The following is a 14,998-nucleotide window of genomic DNA, read 5'->3' as shown; positions in this document are numbered from 1 at the left end:
TTGTGCCTGTCCACCCAAAGGCAGACACAACCAAACTTTATCAAGTAGCCTTCCAGAAAATTATTTTCTTCCTCCAAAACTGACAGGAAAACTGCTGGGATCAGGGGGTTAGCAGGCAATATTCCAGCATGTCAGCACAACAGATCAACTATTTGAGGGTAGAAACAATTGCAACCTGCCTCAGAAAAAGGAAATCCCTCTCTTCCCTGGGGCACCACTTGGCCTTCACAGATGTTATAAGAATGACAACTTGTTTTGCCTGATGAAATCATGTTTGGTGATTGCTAAGTGCCTCTCCATTAATTAATTATAAATGTTGTCTTCTCCCCTGCACTCAGTATCTGCAGGAAGGATGCAAAGGTATTTATCAATGCTTTCCCAAGGCAGCAGGTGCAAATGAGCCGTGAACACACCTACCATTCAGCTCCAGTTTAATCAGAAGAGCTGCTCTGCTCATTTGCTTGTTACTGAAAGCAAAGTTCCACTGCCAAGGGCTAGGCTTTGCTTTAGGAAGGACTGCAGGTGACTCTGGAAAAGCAGTATGAAAACAAGCATGTAACTTTTAAAAGACGGTAGCATTTACCACATCCCTGGGTAATCAGGTACACTCCTTAAACTCTTGTCATTATTTCATATATATATATCTGAAAAAGAGTCTTTTCTTTTCCAATTATTTTAACCATGACTTCCAGACACTCAGCTTTGTCCTACTGTTGCCTGGTAGATCATGAAGTGCTCTCTGGAGCCAAATACCTTCTTCTGCAGGGAGAAATCCGTCACGACTAACAAAGCTGTCTTTTAACCTTCTTTCAGATAAGCAGACCAAGCTGCTCATCATTGCACTGTAAGCCACGCAATTAGTGTAATTACTAGCAGCCACCTCTCTCTCTCCCTCTTGAAACCAGCTCCTGCAGTCTTGCTCGATAGGCTGAAGGCTGTTGGCCACACGCTGCAGCTCAGATCTTTACAGTCAGCAGCTCAGTCCCCCTCTTTGCAGCCAAATGCCCCAAGTGCAAGCCAAGGGTGGCATCAGCCTCAGATGGGCTTTGGAGAGCCCTCTTCTAAGAGGTTCTGGTGCAGAAGTGGCTGAAGACCACTGACACAGTCCTGGCTGCAGGGGGTTAGGAAACCTCACCCCAGCTGCAGAAGGTGGTAACCTTTTCCACTGTCTCTGCTAAATGTAAATCAAAGCTCAGGCTCTCATCTTCTCTTCCTTTAAAAGGTTAATGAACAGAAAACAGGTCAATCATCATGAGGCACAGGTAAACAGTAGTTTGCAGAAGCATCAGACTACAGCACAAAAAACATTTATTTGAGTCGTATCTACACTTACAGCAAATATACGGCCAAAGCTTATGTGGGAGCAGCAGAGGCTAACACTCCTTTGTGAATAAACATGACTTCCAGAGCTCTGGCACTGCTCTGAGATGTGACTGGGTTTGGAAGGAATGGCAGCAGGGTGGTGCCAGGCTCTCTCTTAACCCAGATGAACTCCCAGCTCAGAACACCCCCTTTTACCACACCTGCCATTCACACCAAATTCTCCCTAATGAATGGGGTCACTCCTGGTCTCTTCTGAAGGACATTCGCATGCAAGACTTTTGCTCTTCAAATCCACATTCATATGCAAAGATACAATTTTGATGCCTGGGGTTATCTCATGCCTCTCCCTATGCGCAGGTAGATAACAGCAAAGTAAAGGTGCAGCTTAAGCCATGCTGAGATATCACTGGGTACCATCACAGGCTGGGTACCATTACAAAATGGAAACTCATTTTCACTCCAATTTGACTATCAGCAGGCAGTTTCCAACCTCCCTAACCTGGGAGTTAGAACTGTAAATAGCTATTAGATGACATTTATGCTCCCACTGACAGGCTCATGCAGAAGTGCAGCCTTGGTGCTCACCTACGGTTTGCCCAATTTGATCTCGTTATGACCAATTATCATTGCATCAACCTCCTTGTCCCAGCTGAGCGCTAAGCTTTTGCCTGTCTGAAGAAAACAGACCCCAAAAGATGGTCCCTCCAACGATCTACTAACTCGGTTCCAGACAGGTAGCTCAAATTCAGTTCCAGTAGAGGTGAGGAAAACCCATCATGAGCCTTGAGTTACTACTACTGCCCCAGACTCCAGTGAGCAGAGACGTCCTGAATCAGAGATAATCTTCTATTTAAATCTTAAAAATTGTCTTTAATAATAAAAAATACCTTAGATTATTCTTATTGCATAAATATTTTACATTAAATGCAATTTGATTTTTCTTCTAAACTCATAGAAATTTTTAATATTCACAGTCTCCTGGGCTGCAGTTTTAGTGTCCACTGAAAGAAAAAATACATCCTTTTCTGAATTCACTTTGAACCTGCTCATTGCTGGTTTCATTAGGAATTGCCTAGGTTTTTTTTACAAAACCAGAAATATTCATAACCTAACCACAATACCCCTTTCCCTGGGGAAAAAAACCCCACCCAAATCCTCTTTCATATCCTTCCTCAAGGCATCTCTTTTTCAAGCTGAAGTGTCCTGGACTATGAAGTTGCTTCTAGCATGGAAGCAGCTCCCTATCGTTTCTTGCCGGTACCTTCTGTGATTTTAATTCCAGCCTCTCATGCCCTGCCCTGGGCTTGCAGAATAGGGTTTTACCTTATTTCTCTGTGACAGTTTGGGTTTGACAGGGGCTAGCCTGGCTCCAAGGTTTCACTAAACGAATCCTCCCACCCTTCCCTGCAAAATTCAACCCTTTCCCTCCTGTACCCACTGCTAAGCCCTCTTCTCCCCCCAGCCCCACGCATACACTCAAGCATGCTGCGGGCATCTCTCCTCCCCCAACTCCATCTCATCACCTTTTTATTTTTATCAGCACTGATAGCGTGCTCTGAAGCAAACCCATCCACTCAGAGCTCCCCTTTGAACTTTCCATGGCTTTGCATTTAATTTGGGTATTTTTTGCCTGACTTGGTGCCTCCTATCATTCCAGTGCTGTAGGCAGGATGTGACAGAGAAACCACTTAGCTGAAGGAAAACCACAATCCTGCCAGGGCATGCAAAACCCTGTCACTGTAGCATTTCCTTCCCACCACTGGTGTGCTCTTGGTGGAGCACTGCTGCTCCCTCATTCACCCCTCATGTGGGATCTGCACTTCCAACGGGGCAGAAAATGGACTTGGGCAATCACCAAATGCAAAAAGGATGCCCAGACCTAGGGCAAGGGAAAAGACTTTACCTTGGACTTTGCCTCTCTCTGTGGCAAGACAGGGATACTGATTTCATTTTTCCCACCCTGTGTACAAGCTGGAGAGGAACAGGAACACCGCTACTTGCTATACAAAATGGTTTGCAATTCTGCAGCGGCTTCCAGTAGAAGCTGAGCACTCAACAGGAAATGTTAAAAGAGATCTTTCTTCCTAAATGTTTGCAGAAATTTGACTCAAAGACACATGAAGGAAACCTCACCTTAAGCCCCCAGGCTGAGTCATTCTAAGCAGCGTGAAAGAAATCACCAGAGACTATTTCTGGAGGATTATTTTTAAGTACAAAAATCTTATGAGTTTTTCCATCATCAAAATCTACTAGAAAACAAGTCAAAAGAAAAAGTTTCTAATCTTTCAGTCTTTCTTTAACCAACAGACTAAATAAACACTTGACTTTTTTCATCCCTCCAGATCATTCTTTTTATAAATCAAATTTGTGAGCTGAGCCCTTCTGCCCAAGTCCAAGACATGTAAGCTGAAACAAAAGATCCAAGATTTAAGGCAAAGATTTACAAAGTGGGTTGCCTAAAACACAACTTATCTCCTCACCAGCATCTAAACAAGACCGAGACCTTTAGTGCTCTGACCTGGAGTGTGCTTAAAGGATTGTTCCAGAGCTTCCTCATTCCTTGCTCAACACCACCCCCCACCCCCCACCCCCCCCACCCCCCGGCTCTTAACCCCCCTGCTCTTCCTGGATTTGCAGAGAACTGGATGTATAGAGTACCAGACTCTGCATTTAAGTACCTACCCTGCCTGTACGGTTTTTCCCACGTTGGCGCCTCCAGACAGCGATTCATAGTGAAGATGACTAGGGGTCAACCTCTAGAAATGCTTTTTTGGCTGCTGGGGAGGCAAGAGTGACTACCCTGATAATGTAAGACCTAAAATGGGACTCACCCAGGCTGTAGCTCCTCTGTATCACACTGGTTTTCCTACCAGAAGGAGAGAGGGATGTCACAAGGAGAAAAGCATTAGAATTTTTGTGGGTCTTCCTAACAAAACAGCCCAAGCAAGGACAGGACGCGAGCGCAGCAGCTCTCACTGATGGTTTAAGTGCCGTGAGAGTCAGGAGACTTCTCAGCTTTCCCACACTTAGTTCAAGCTGCAGGAATTCCTTGACTTGCTTAAATGTATACGGCAATTGGAACGGCGGCATTGAGATGAGAGCTCAGGAGAGCTGCCCACCCTAAGGAAGCACAAACCCTCCCACTGACTTGCTCACTGAAGGCAACAGGTGAGTGACAGCCCCCCGTGGCAATGTGCTCATGGCTTACCAACCTGGAATAAGATGTGGAGAAGTCTTTCCTATAGCAATTATGGCATGATTAACAGGAATCTTACCCTGTTGGTACTTTAAAGGATCATCCTTGTACCTTCAAGACCAAACGATGCACTTTGCAATGGAGGAGATTTTCGGCCAGTGCTGTGTTGCTCTTCTTCATGGTAAATACATGGTAAATAAATAAAAAGATATGACACCCCGCTGAAAAAATGAAGGGCAAAGTGGAATTTTCCTCTACAAACTGCAAGCCACAGACTGCCTGTCCTACTACTAGAAAGATACTTGCAGTCCTTATGCAAAGCTGGAGAGTGCTTCACCACGTAAAATCTTCATGATCTGGCTCTTGCTTATTAAATGTGCTGGGGTTTGTCCTGGAAATATGCTTCTGTCCCATAGATATAGAGGGACACTGGCAGAAGCAGGGAAGGTTGTGCAGAAGCCCTGTACCTCAGCTCTGTAGGAAGGGACAAAGAGGGACCAGAAAGCTTCGGTTTCACATGGAAGCAGATTTAATGGTTAGAAGGCAAGAAAAAAGAAATGATAAATTTGTGAGACACTGGTAATTTAAAAGCTTTCCATAACAGAAATCCTACTTGGGCCTGATGGATGTAAAGTGTGGCACCTCTGACCTCAGCTTCTCATGTTTCCCACAGTTTCACCTTCTTATGTTAAAAGGTCTGGACATCAAGAAATAAAGGCACTTAGATTACAGAAAGTGCAGTGCATAGTAAAATCAGTGGAAAAATCTCCACCGGCTGCAGCAGATTTTGGATCTTGGCCATATATTGTAACAGGAGTTCGACATAACTTATGGCATATGCAACATTTTACAATGTAATTCTCCTAAGGAAAAAGGGTGGATACCATCATGAAAGTGCTCTGATATAGTCAGAAGGAAAAGGGAAATAAAAAAGATGAGGAAGAAGAGATTTTTTAACCAGAAATCTGACAGGATGAGAGGGAGACAAATAAAAGCCGTTGTCAGAAACAAAAGCTCTGCATAGATGGATTTCATCTGAGCAATCATCCAGAGCTTTGAAACTGCTTTGAATTTGCTTTCCATTGGTCTGTAGCAACGGCATTTTTTCCTTATTTTTATAACCCTTGCATAACTAAGGCTGTGTGCATTCATATATTATACCACGCTAAAAAAAAAAAAAAAAAGTAACCAAAAAGTCTGATGGCATTTAAAAATGTTACATATTCTCCAAACTAAAATGCCTTTTTCTGTACAAGACTAACGTCCGCTAAATGGCCGTTAATCCTGACAAGCCACAAGACAGCTGTTCCCAAGCCAAATAAACAGTGCTGTTTGTTAGCAAGCTTCCAGCCAGGGCATGTCAGCAACAGGGAAAACAAAAGCAAAGCCTCCACCTCCACCCCTATAGCGTAATAAGGGAGAAAACAGATGTAAAGCCTTATCCTGTGACTGCGTCTGTTAAAAACGTGAGGTCAAGGCAAAAGCCAGCTCTTAGCTCCACAGGGCAGAAAGATGAGGTGCTGTGTAGATCTGTGCTTGCAGTTCATCCTGTCGCTGGTAGGTGTCTGGACTGCGGGTGACAGGGATGGCTCAGACAGCTGAGCAGGTACCACTGCCCAACTGGGAATCAGCACTACCCAGTGGGGAGGTGCACCCTCCTCGAGCAGGGTTACCAAGCGAGGATGGACAGCCAAGTAACAGCTTTGTAGGGAATACACCTTTGGGTACTATTTTCTCTGAGATTCATGGCCTGGAGGAATGGCCATCAGCTTCAGACTGGATCAAAGCAGCCAGCAGAAAAGTCTGGGAGCTGCTCACATCTACCACATTTACCACCACAGCAACATGTGCTGCCTCCTCCTGTTTCAGATGCCAGCTTCCCTCGCGTGCTCGCGGGAGGTGGTGTGGTTCAGCCCCAGCCGGCAACTGAGTACCACCAGCTGGATGAGGAGGGGATTGGGGGAAAAGGTACAACTCATGGGTTGAGATAAGAACAATTTAATAATTGAAATAAAATATAGTATCAACAACAATAACAAAAACCAATTGTAATGAAAAGGAGAGAGAAGGAGAAAGGAATAAGACCCAAAGGGGGAAAAAACAACCAAGTGATGCACAATACATTTGGTCACCACCTGATGACCGATGCCCAGCCAGTCCCCGAGCAGTGATCGGTGCCTCCCAGCCAACTCCTCCCAGTTTATATACTGGGCATGACACTCTATGGTATGGAATGTCCCTCCAGCCAGCCGGGCTCAGCTGTCCTGGCTCTGCTCCCTCCCGGCTCCTTGTGCCCCTGCTCACTGGCAGAGCACGGGACACTGAAAAGTCCTCGGTTTAGAGTAAGCACAGCTCAGCAGCAACTAAAACATCAGTGTGTTATCAACGTTATATTACTAAACCCCACACCCAGCAGTGTGCCAGTTACTAGGAGCAAAATTAACTCTATCCAGCCAAAACCGGGACAGAAGGTTATCGTCTGAAAACTCCAAGGCAGATTTCTTTCTTTTGAATTTCCAGAGAGTAGGCTGCACCTCTGTGAGAGCTGTGGCATGAGGTGTTGGTGGCTGGGAAGAGTCCCAGAGCCGATGAGGAAAGCATTAATGAAAGAAGAGCATCTGGAGGTACCATGCAGTGGCCTGTCCCAACTGGGTATCATGACCACTGTCTAATAACTGGAAGAAAAATGTCCATTAAATAAAAGGCACCTTAGCCCTGGCACTGATCCTCTAAGAGAGATAAAGGAGCCTGGGGTTTGAGGTCTTGATGTCACACGGCTGAATTCCCTTCTGTCGTAGGAGAGGCCACGTTGTTCAGGAATGGAGAGGACTGATGTCAAATCTGGAAGTTGCCTGATGCTGCTGGTCAGAGCAAGACAGAAACCAAGAGGCCCTCTGTATCACCCAGACCAGAGTAATAAAGAACAGTAAATGAAAAACTAAGGAAAGACAGCATGGAAAGAAGTCCTGCAGGTCCTTTTGCCTTTAAAGAGATCATTTAAATCAAATGTAGGTATCTAATTTAGACTGAACTAAGCTGTTCCCTAGGCTTCATTGAGTATGTTGGCTGGATCCTCAGGCCTTGATTTAGCTGTTCAGCAGTAGCCATTTAATGCCATCCCTGATGTCCCAGATAGATGAGATTTTTGGAGGGGCTGGTGGATTTGGTACCACACTTATGAGAGCTCTACACAGTTCTGAAATGACAACTGGAGGCCACGCTGATTATCCCAGAGCATCTGTTCAGAACTTTGCCCTTAGCCACACATCACAGTCAACCTCTGTCCAAGGGCCTGACTATTTTTCTGGACTCTTTTCGACTGTTTTCAACCATGGGGACAAACCCACCTGCTTCCCCTGCAACCAAAGCCTCTCTGCAGACCTTCTCAGCTTGGGGACAAGTCTCTCCTCTGTCTGTACCAGTGCCATCTTATGTTATTACCCAGAGTCCCCCTCAGATGTCTGCCAAGATGTGTATTTCCCCTGGGAGCTACCACCTTGCAAATCTGCCAGTTCAGCAGCTTCCTCTGCTACTGAGTTTAAACCAGTGGCTTTTTGCTAACAAAAGCATCCACCCTCATGTACGTAAAGGTGTAAGGAGCACCCACACAAACACTTGGCAGCCCCTGGGGATGTATCCGCCCTGATGCAGCCAGAAAACACAGCATCTCCCCAGTCTGGGGGGAGTGGTCCATCCACCCCCTTCTTCACCCTGCTGTGTGCACTATCTCAAGTGCTTGAGCTGCTATCAGCCACGCGGTGCCTGCTCCAGCAACGTAGCACCTGGAGAGCTGTCGATAACCGGACTGTCACACAAATCTGACCAACACATCATCTATCCCAGGAGGTCTTATGCAACTGGATGGCGAGAATTCATTTAAACTTTTGCAAGCAAGGAACTATTAATTATTTCTTATCTTACTGCACTATAAACAGATGGTGATGAATAAACAGACTCCTAATTTAATGTTTTTCCAGCCTGACTTTTAATTTCCATATGTTCACTGCTTCTTCTCCATCAAACACGCCTTGGTTTCTTCAAGGGAGACTGATAAAGAACCCCAAGCTCCAAATTTGGCTTTTCAAGCCAGCCTCCTCTCTAGGACTATGGAACAGCAAAAGCAGTATTTGGAGTTTAAACAACACAGGCTGTTTCCCACCTGGATTTCTTTGCATGTGACAATGCTGATGATGAGCTTGCAGGACTCGACTCTATTGCCCACAAGAAGTGTGAAGCATGTACAAGTTAAGCAGATGTGAACAGGCATTGGCAGGGGGATTGGCACTGTTTTCTTTCATGTTTTCCACCTTTCTGACTTTTTGACTTGGTTTCAAACCCTGCTTGCAAGACTGACAGGTCTAGATTGCAAATATAAAGTACTTGAGGTAGCAGAAGCAGCTCGACTGTATAAGCTCCTTGATGGCGATCAACAATTTTCACTGACACTTAGAAAATCATCTCAGCTACCTCCACACTACTGAACTGTGGGGAACAGACAGACAAAATGCTGGTCAGAATCTGTGAGATGCTGACAGCCTCCAGCTGTGAGCTTGTTTCACTTGCACTTAACTTCCAGAACTTAGGATCCAAATCCAGTTGCAGGTCTCCTGTTTTGGAGAAAAAAAAGTCCTGAAAAAACATAAAGTGATGGAAGTTCAACAAAAGGGAATGCAAAGTCCTGCATGTGGGAAGCAATAATGCCATGCACCTGTACGGGCTAGTGTCAGGAGTCTTCTGTGGTTTGAAGGTCTCCCCTCTCTGTTCTTGAATATTTTCCCTCTTAACTCAAACTTCCATGCCATTAAAGTAAACTCCAAAAATGGGCCAGGATTCCTGTGCCCAAGTGCTGCCTGATATTCCCACCACTCTCCATGAGGGCTGTTTACCATGCCATAATTCCTGCAAAGCGGCACCGTCTCCAGAGCTGCCTGTGCCACCCAAACATGAGTCACAGTACCCTAACTGCCATCCCTAAATGATGCTTCTGAAAGAATATCTGATTGCAGAGCAAGCTGATTAGCAATAATGGGATAAACAGATAACGAGCTGAGTCAACTGACCTAAGACCTGAATAATTTTTTTGGCTTTTTAACAAAAAAGAGAGGGTTACTTTCTTTTTTTTCTTTTTTGGGTGCTTCAGGTTAAGTTGAACTGTTTGCAAACTACAGCCACAGAGAGGGGCAGCTTTCCTAAAAACAAAAACTGCTCCTCTTTGCTCCAGGATCATTACATAAAAAATAACAAGTAGAAATCAGCAAGAAGCAAGGCAGTGGTGAGACCTGCCTTGCAGCAAGCCTTTAGGAGCTCAGCCACACTTCACATAGAGAGAGATTTGCCACCATCTGTGAGTCTGGAAAGCGAAACCCCCTTCAGCTATCCTCTCCTCCTAACCCTTGGGAGAGCTTCCCTACTGCTGCTAACTGGATTATCAGCTAAGCAGTCACTGTATTGCATACAGATATCCTGGCTGGAAAAGTATCTGGAGTAAAAGCCTGGTTTTCAGTGGGGCTGGGATTGCATCCTTCACTTTCGAAATATGTTTGCAAGCATCTTCAAAATACTGCAGAGGACCGAGGAACTCTGTTTATTATAGGCTCCTGAAACTACCAAGTGCCTTGGAGAACCCCAGGCTGTGGAAATGCCTTATTTCTTTTTTTTATATTGCACTGGTGAGAGATGCCACCAGAGAAGCAGCCCTGTGCAGCCAGAGAGCAAAGAGAAGGGGAAAGGAGACAGCCCAAGCAGCTGCTGGGCAGCTCGCAGCCTGCTATCACAGCAGCAGCTGGCAGTGTGCAAACACATTCTGCCAAGCAATGCTCAAAACCCTCTCATCACACTTGTCCAGTGGGGTGGCGAGCAGAGCTCTCACTGAACGCATGAAAATCCTGGGACTGACTTGACTGAGCTGATACTGCAGGTGCCCAGGCAGGACTCCTACAGGCGCTGGCTGTTGAAAATTTGGGATGACCAGGGAACCCTTTGAACGATGCAGCTGAACCCCTGAACGTGACCTGCTACCTGTTGCTTACAGTACCCTGATCTCACAGAAAGCAGCGCTGCAGGGTCACTGGTGTTGTGATGGCACCGAGATGCTCCTGAGCAAAACGTCTCAGCTGTTCTGGAGGCTGGGGCACTGTCAGGGCTTTCGCTCCTGCCTCTGCATACTCATTACAGCACTGCATTGCTTGGCACCAGCATATAGGGCAATGTGGCTTTGTATATGTTAGATATAACTTCAGCATCCCCAAGGAACTCCCCAGGCAGCTGCTGGGAAAACATCATCAACACAAATCTGCAATTGCACCCATTGCACACTGATGTACGACACCACTTCCAGATTTATTTGAGAGAAGAGAGGTGCAGAAAGAGAAGAGGCAACCTCACCTGGATGACGTGAATTTTCTCTTTTGGGTGTTATTTCTCCCTAGATATATAGTTGCTTCCTGTGCATTTAAATTGTGGGTGCTGCCAAAACATGGCATTTCTTATTCCTCTGTCTACCCACAGTACTTTTATAAGTCCCACTTGTAAACCAGCTGGACACCTCTCAGTTTGTTTGTCCTTACCTTACCCCTGCTAGACAGGAAAATATTAATGTTTCTATTTTATAGGAGGAAAACTAAGGCCAAGAGACCCAGGAGTCACCTTCACTGCAGCAGCAGTGCTGCTGTTGTTGCAATAATGGATATTAAGTAAGGCAAAGTTTACAGGGAGACCAACTGAGAGACTAGTGTGGAGTGGGATTAAAACATGCTTAGGGTGGGAAATTAAGGCATCCACAGCTAATGATTCACATTTGCATGACACCATTACAAGCAGACATGATCTGTGTCATTAATGGCACTTAGCTGGTGCATCCCTGCCATGCCTGCCATGAGAAGGGCCATTGCTGGCAAGGAGAGGCAGATACCTCACACGGAACAAAACTAGAGATTTCACTAGTCCAACCCCCAGGTGCACCTGTGGGTGAGTAAATCCAGCAGCACCTTCTCCTTAGCTATGTGATAAGGGGAGGAATAACCAAACCTCCTTTCCCAACATGTCAAAACCCAGCAAAAAAGTCTGCTCTTCATAGAAATGATGCAGGCAACCTCACTGAGCTGCTTTAGGCCTGTCGGAACACAGTCTGCACTGAGATTGAGACAAGGGATTTTGTACATCATCTCCTGCATTGAGCAGGGAAGAATCCTGCCACTTGCACAGCAACAGTTTTTTCAAAAGATTTTTTAAATAATGCCTTGAATTATATGGTGAGCACTCTTTGGGGGCCAAAGGGCTGGAACGATCATCTAACAAACACCCAAGTGAACGTTTAGCTTGAATGCAATTCTGTATGTGAATGAGCAGATTCATCACTTCTAATGATGGAATTGGGACTTTACCCAGCCTGGCCAAATCCCCTCCAAGCCAGTGAACACCAGGGACAGGAGTCACCTGCGAAGTGTGGTTATTTCCAACACAGCCGAGCGCTCACTAAGAATCCCTTTGTATTGCCATCAACAGGAAAGACAATCTGAATGTGATTCATCACATCCTAAAAGAGATGCCTACGCCTGGCCAGAATACACTAGATCTGCATCAAGCGAAAGAAATCCCTCACCAAAAGTCATTCCCATGCAACAGCTATTTGCCCACATGAAACAAACTGGTCCCAGCTTGCTTAGTCTCGAAGGGCAGAGGACCGCAAGGGCAGTCCTGCTCATGACTTTCCACCCTGTGCTGCAATACGCCACCGCATCCCACATGTTCATAAACTGGGCAAGCTCTGCCATGAAGCCAGTAAAAACACTCCTTCCTGCAGACATCCAGAAAGGCTGTTGAGTATCCTCTGATGGTTACAAACTTCCTTTAAAGTCCAGACTTTGATCTCTCAGCCGTTTTATTCTCCTGTGTATACACTACCAGCTTAAGCTGGTCTCCCCTGCTGTTTTCTCCCTAGCTGCATCTTCTGCAGACCTTCCCATGCTGAGCAGCTAACCTCTTCTCACCAGAGGTGGTCATGCTTTTGTGACCTCCTGTGTCTCTCCTGTGTCATTGCTAAAGTCTCCTCAAATGTGGGTAACTTCACGGGTACTGAATCACACTCCTAATAGGGAACAGAGATACTCCCATCCTGCTAATAGTAAACAGCAGTCCTACGGTTCAGGACCGCTGGCACCAGCAGCTGGCACCGACTACCAGAACTGAAACCACCGAGGTTTATTTTGGAAAGAAAGCATCAGTTTCACCTGTGCATGTGCACCCGTTGTAAGGAATGGGTGTTCGAAGACAAAATGGCATTAAGACAGATGTTACTGTTTATCAGTGGAAATCTACCTGCTTATCCTGAGCTGGTGATCGATCTCAGCCCTACCATCAGTTGCTCTTAATAAGTGACTAATCTATCTGACACATCAAATTACATCCGTGATTAAGCTCCTCTGATCAATACAATTGATAATGGCTTCTAAACAAAGCTTTATTTCCAGACTGTACCAAAATGGTGTATTTCCTTATTTCCACTCATTTAATTAGAAATGATAACAAATCAGTTGTTAAACCTCAAGTGATTTTCTTTTCGCTGAAAGGATGTGGAATGTGCAGAAGGCAATGCACCCATCTGGCCGTAAATCAAGGTATTGCATTATAGATGGCAGGGAATCTCAATTACTTTCCACTCTCCTTCTCTGGGGGACTGAACTGTGTTAAAATTACATTTTCCCTGGGAGTTATACTAGGGAGTTTTTTCTTTCCAGCAACACTCAGATTAAACAGTCATCACCTTCATACGATTGCGTATCATCACCTTCGTAAGTTTTCTCCCCAACAAACTCCCCCCTCACCCCCAACCATCAAAGTTCAAAGTTTTATTTTGCAGCTATGCTCAGCTACATTTCTTGAGTGATGAAGCCCCATTCCAGAAAAACATATTTTTTTACCTACTTGTGCTCACACGCTGTGCCTTGTACACTCCAAGGGGGGAAAACAACCCATTTACGCACTTTGAAGTTACCTGTCCGCACCGCTTTCAAAACAGACTTCCCCATAAGATGATTCACCCATAGTCACCCATTTGAGAGCCAACACTTCAGAGATGCTGGTAGCTTTCTACTGATTGCAAGTGCACCCCTGGGTATCCAGATGAGTCAGGTGCTGAGCTCTTAAATACCTGCTGATGCTTTGGGGCAAATGGATGCCAACTGCTTTCCACTCAGTTTGCGTTGTAAAATTTGGCTGGACACGTGCTGTGCCCCTGCACATGCTTCTTCCACACTGGTGTCATCAATGACTACTTCTACCCAGGACATGCAGACACACAAATGGCATCTGAGTAACTCAGGAGTAGCAGGTACTGTCTCCATGGACAAAAACCAGTTTATAGGGCTCACAGCTGCAATTCCAGAATCAGCCCCACTTAATGACTATGGGTAGTGACTGGTGGAAATGCAGAATTATCCCAGTCCAATATTTCACTATTCCATTATTAAAAACAAACACCGAAGGATTTTTATATACTTGCTAGTGCTTGCGCATTAAGAGCCTGCAGCATGACTGAGTGGTATTTTTGCATCAGAATCAGGTAAAATGTTTTCAATGGTTTAATTCAGAAGGAAGGAAAAAAAAATGTTTTGGATTAAACTTTCCAATGAGAAAAATAATTTTGAAAAAGCAGGGAAAAAAATATTAACAGTTCAAGTATTCTTCAATTTTGAATGTACTGTATTTAATTGAATTTCTTTAAATATCCATGAAAACAAAATGAGGCATTTAGTTTAGTGTTTTTAATTACCCTGACTTTTTTCTTTACTGGATTCCAGGAGAACATTTCTTCAGATGGCTCCATTTAACTGTACAGGGACACTTAAAATCATTTTTGAATCAAAGAAAACCATATCTTGGCAGATAAAAGCAGGGGCCAAAAGCCATCCTTGCATTCAGTAAAGCACCTCCAGGGATCAGCTTGTCCCCAGGACGTAATTCTATCATTAAGCAGCATTCCACAGGAGAGTCCTTCAGTCTGTAGCCTAACTGCAAGCAATGCCAGCGGCGAGAGGATGAGCAGACATCCTCTTCCACTTTTTCAGGAGGTGGGACGCAAACATCAAGCAGGATACACATCTTCTCAGCCCTTCCCCCAGGAACGTGATCCCTTGTTTTCGGTGTCTGACAGCCCACCACTGGTCCCTACACCCTCCCTCACAAAACCAGGATCTGGAACTTGGAGGGGGAGAGGTCCGACTCAATGCCTCAACCCGGGGCTTTGACAGCACTGCCGCAGGATGTGATGGGATGGGACAGCACCAAACCCAAAAGTTTTCTTTCTCTCCCTCACTGACATCTACAATTTAAGACTGAGCATGGGTGGCTGTGTCAAAATTCCCCAAGCTCTCTGCAGGCTGCCCACTGGAGGAATTGTGCTAGCATAGACCTTTTCAACATCACCCACCTGTGTCCTGTCTCATAGGTTGGTGTGCAGCTCCTCTGCTCTCAGCAGCATCC

At 45.3% G+C, this 14,998-nt stretch overlaps 1 protein-coding gene across 2 annotated transcripts in view; it reads right to left on the bottom strand.

Moving 5' to 3' along the window:
* The window catches only part of LOC101922575 (vasoactive intestinal polypeptide receptor), a 116,018-nt gene that overhangs the window by 61,997 nt on the left and 39,023 nt on the right, over positions 1-14,998 (bottom strand). The gene's annotated exons all lie outside the window — the stretch shown is intronic.

This window comes from Falco peregrinus, chromosome 5 (assembly GCF_023634155.1).
Source record: "Falco peregrinus isolate bFalPer1 chromosome 5, bFalPer1.pri, whole genome shotgun sequence".
NCBI lineage: Eukaryota > Metazoa > Chordata > Aves > Falconiformes > Falconidae > Falco > Falco peregrinus.
The sequence above is the reverse complement of the archived record's forward strand: the minus strand, read 5'-3'. Positions and strand labels throughout refer to the sequence as shown.